The sequence below is a fragment of the Macrobrachium nipponense genome, chromosome 15 (assembly GCF_015104395.2).
Source record: "Macrobrachium nipponense isolate FS-2020 chromosome 15, ASM1510439v2, whole genome shotgun sequence".
Classification (NCBI taxonomy): domain Eukaryota; kingdom Metazoa; phylum Arthropoda; class Malacostraca; order Decapoda; family Palaemonidae; genus Macrobrachium; species Macrobrachium nipponense.
In genome coordinates this window covers 89,821,976-89,826,975 of record NC_087208.1, presented here as the reverse complement: position 1 = coordinate 89,826,975, position 5,000 = coordinate 89,821,976, and positions in this window count along the sequence as shown.

The window sequence follows — 5,000 nt, the reverse complement described above, 5'->3', positions numbered from 1 at the left end:
AGTTTACGGAAAGTTAAAGCAATTCCCTCTTGAAATCCCTCAATTATTTCCGTTTACGTCTCTAGCTTCTCTCAAGGCCAGCTTAATACGTAACAGTGGCGACGCTTGCCACGAACCTGGCTTGTAAATCGCGTTATCCGTTGTAAAACGTAAACTGTAAATTATTTTACAAAAAGTAAATCAAGCACACTTGCAGGGAAAGAAGACACACTGACTCACGGTAAGGTATTCCATTCATTAATATGATTATTCTATAACCAATGTTAGCTTAAGGTACGTTTAAGTATTTTTATTGTTGAAGTGGTCAAAAGAGCGTAGGTAGAAATCTTATTATTGTAACGGCGAACGCGCCAGTGCTTTATTTTAGCGGCGAGCAAACAATTTGCCCCGCGAATTCTCTGTTACTTTGTGCTGTACTTGTAGGAGCTTACACTAACACGTGTGCAGATAGATGCCCAGAAAGGACCAGATCAAACTAGGAATTGGGGGGGGGGGGGGGGGCTTTGCCAGGGTTTTTTATTGCTGTATTAGAAAGCCTAGCTAGTTAGGAGTGTTTTACTAATAGTTACGGCAAAAGAAGTGTACAATTCTTTTGTCTGTGATATGTTAGGGAATCCATTTTTAACTTAGTTTTCATTCCAAGTGTTGGTAACCGCTTACCTCTCAGCTTAGTAAGCTTTCGCGCCTGCGCGGTCTCAACCAGCCTTCGTTTTCGCTCACAGCGGCAGCCATGTTTGTTATCCCTTTAAACATTACCTAAATATTTAAGCAAAGTAACGTAAGTCTCGAAGTTTTAACGTAAATAATATCGATCTCGGTACTAGTATCTATCGTTCTGCCAGAGAAATTAACGTAATTCGCCTTGAATAAGAAAGTAGAATTTTGTGTTGTAAATTGCCTTCGCATTTACAGAGAATCAGCTGATTCGCCCGCGCTGGTCAGCTCTCCTCACGTGTTTCACCTCGCATCGCTCACTCGCGCGCTGAGCGAAGTTTCATTTCACTTCGCACTTAACGTAACCTCATTCACAATTGTTGCTAACATCATTTTTAAATCCTTACCGTCATTTCACTGTTCACAGGGACCTAGTAATCTTACATAAAGGTTAACGTAAATCTCAAGTAGAGTAAATCACAAGAATTGTTTAACGTAAAACGCGTCTTTGTAAAATTCATATTGAAAATCAAATCATTTCATAAGCGCGAGCTGCTACCATTAACGTAAAAATCGTTCACCACGAGCGCGTTATCATTTTCATAAAACGTTATCCAAAAGCAATTCTTTCATTAAAAACGTTAACGTAAGTAAATCATTTAACGCAAGTTGCGTCATATTAAACTAACATTAGTAGTTCAATTCAAATATAAGGGAGTTCATTCATATATCCATTTTCACCCTCTCCGAGAGAGAGAGAGAGAGAGAGAGAGAGAGAAGAGCCAGAACCAGTATTCACGAAGCCAAGAGTACTACATCTTACCATTATTATAGCATGCCGAATTAACCTTATTTTAGTCTCTTGTGTCTTTCATTTACACAGCGTGATACGTACGCGCATGTGTCCATTGCAGTTTGCAAACATTTATTTATTTCATTACCGAGTACTTCAGCGAGGGGACTGAGCATTTCAATTATCATTACCTGTCGTTGCCCGAGTGGTCTTGTTCGTTTTTATCACAAAAAGACTTGCGTATACCGCAAGCACAATTCGCACAGTGTGCCACGCAAATTCATTACTTCCAGACAGGGAAGTCGTTACCAGTTTAGGACTGGCCACACCAGTGCACGTCAGGTCTTACCATTTCACAGTGCCACTAATTCTTGACACTGCCCATCGACTGGCTGCTGAGTACTCCCACCTTTTGTACTTTCTCTCCTCCACCATTACACTCTGCCATGAGCAGTGCCATTTCACTTCAGTATATTTAAGTATACTGCATGTAGTGTCCGGGACACACCAGCACGATACCAGTGCTCCAAGGAACGCCTCCATAAATGCCATTGCACCTGTACAGGCTGTACAGGTAGCCATTAAACCTGCGTGTCCGTCCTTACGGAACGCCCTATTCTTTTGTGTGTCCATGTACGAGGATCAGTGATCTTTCGGACCATTCAAAGGGAACCGCCTCCCCAAAGTGCCGCAATACCAGCCCTAAGTGCTGTCAAACTGCGTGTCCGTCCTTACGGAACGCCCAAATAACTAGTGTGTCCGTGTACAAGGGTCAGTGATCCTTCGGACCAATCAAGGGAACGCCTCCCGAAGTGCCATCGCACCTGTACAGACGTACAGGTAGCCCTATACCTGCATGTCCGTCCTTACGGAACGTCCAAAATTCATTAAAGTATCCGCCATTTTTGGATCACTGAACCAAGGAACGCCTCCTCATAAGTGCCGTGCACCTGTATTGGACCTACAGGTAGCCCATTCCAACGTCTCCCAAGTTGGGAACGCCCGTAAGTGTGACGTACGCCGCACACTGCATTCGATTTTTTCACCTCATCAGAAGGTGCCATTCACAAAGTGCCACCGAGCACCCAGTCGTTTCAGACTTTTCCTTACCATTATCGCAGAACCCATTTCCAAGTGAGTACCACTTTCCACAGTAGGCACTCCCATTCCATCCAGTACCCTCCTGGCCATTATTTTCATTTTCCTCCGAGCCTCTACTGCAGCCTAAGGGAAATGTCTTCCCTGCTTCCCGCGACTTCTTTGCCAGAGAGCTAGAGAAGCTCGGAGCCCTCATAACTCTGGGCAAAGAGGCCGGTTACACTGGACCAGCACTTGACCAGTGGATAAAGGCGCAGCAGGCTGCTGCGCGCCTGCAAGAAAAGGAAGAAGAGAAGAAGCAGGAGAAGCCAGAGAAGCAGAGAGAGAGAGAGAAGCAGAGAGGAAAGCCAGAGAAGCAGAGAGAAAGGAAAGAGAAGAAGAGAGAAAGCATGAGCTAGCTCTCATAGATGACGCAATCTCTCGGCTAGTTTCTAAGCCCCAGACCATGAGCTGGACTCCCGGTAAGAGGTGGTTGCGGAGGTTCTGCACCACTTGTTGTGTGCGTGGGCATGCTTTGTGGATTCCGACCAGTGCCCAAGTCGGTCTCTACCTTGGGAGTAGAGCTTCCAGGGTGAACTTCTCCAAGGCTACCATGTAGCCCTGCCTGATGAACAGTCTCCTACGGCCTATCAGTGGGTACAAGTCATGGCCGACACCGAAGCCCAGGTCTCCCTTATTTCCAGAAAAGGCATTGCCTAGGGCTGCCAAAATCCAGACGAACAAAGAAATTCAGTTTGAATGGATTGGCGGTAACCTCTATTCTGTTCCTTCGGTCCATCTGAAGTGGAAATTGCCCTTTCTGGACCAGGAGACCGGGAAATCACATTGTCCGCCTGGGCGTAGTTGACCAATTTCATGATGTTTATCAGGTGATATTGGGCCGAGATCTACTTAAGCCGTATCTCCCCTGGACGCAGCTCCCACTACCAGATGCACCTGATCCCTGCAGTATGCCTCATAATCAAACATCAATTTTAGATTCAGAGGCTAGTGCCTCCAATGTCCAGACAATCCCCTTTATTTGTGAACCTGGCCCTGACCCAGTGTCAGAGCCAGACGTTTCTTCCGCATCATCTCAGCCTCTTACCATTTACCGCCTACCTCCTCCACTTTGGAAGAGGTAAGCCCACCAGTTGACCCCGGACTTGTTTCCGAGGGTGATTCAACGGAGTTTCCTTAACCTCCCTACCTCAAATCACTGCCAGAGAGGACTCTTACCTGTGCCAGAGCACACTGCCAGCCTTGGTGACTCCACAGATTCGCAACCTGTGGGGCCATCTCGGCCTTACCGTCCAGTGCCACGGAGAGGTTCTGGAACATGTTCTGCCGAGACTGTGGCCGCAAGGGTCACATGTCTGCCAACTACGGAGGGTGCGCAAATTTTAATATTCCTGCCATCGCAATGGCAGTTTACAATCTTTCCTCCCTAGGACCCCAGCTAAGGGCCCTATAACCGTCGCACCCCTCCAAAGCCATTATCAGCCAAGCCACGTCAGAGCCTACGACGACTCTGGCGCTCAAATCTCCCTGATACGGGAAGACCGAATCCCCAAGGGGCTAACGTCGATAGACGTCACTTAATAACATAGAAGGTATCAACCATATTAAACTGATCCTTCCGACCGTCCAATTGAGGGTCACCAGACCTCACTTCTCCAGAGTTTGTACCCTTGCAGTTGCAAGCTACATCCCAGGAGGTTACAACCTCCTCCTAGGGCAAAGACATGAAGTCTCCCTCACCGTTCAAGAAGCAGGGGCGGTCCTAACCCCACGTCAAATCACTCCAAAGCAAGGAGTCATCGAAATTCTTACTTCCTCCAGGATAGTACATCCACCAACAGTCTCCCCGTTACCAAGGATGAGATTGACCATTCACAGTTCCGTTGCAAAACCATGCAACGTAATAGGGCACTCTACAAATTGGCCTATGGTGTCCTAGCCGACTACCAGCAGCGGACACTGTCCATTTTCCACAAGGCTTAGCCTTCAACAAGAGACAGGAGCCTCTGTCTCCCATTACCAAGGGCACGCTGAGAGGTATTGCACCTCGGTACCCGCCACAGGTCCAGTCGACCTCAACACTCTGCCAGTGCCACTTGGCAGCACTGAGCAGTGCCAAGCTCCGTCCAGCCTGGATGTAGAGCCACCACGAACTTGACTTCTGCGCCTGGCCCCGAGCTGGTGCCGGCGCCTAACCTACCCAAGGATCCTCCTACAGGATCCTCCAACAGGCATGGAGCTTACCGCAGCCCATGGCCAATCCAAAATCCATGATCTTCTTCACCCTCACCACTGTCGCCCGAGGATGAACCTCCGGCAGCCCTCACCTTCATACCTCCTCTGGAAAACCAGGAACTGCCCGCACCAGTTTGGAGTTCAGCCTGGAGTTTTCCCCTTACGACGGCTGTCGCAGCAGCTGGAGTGAGGGCCTCCCCTGCAGTAGGTTCCCACCTCT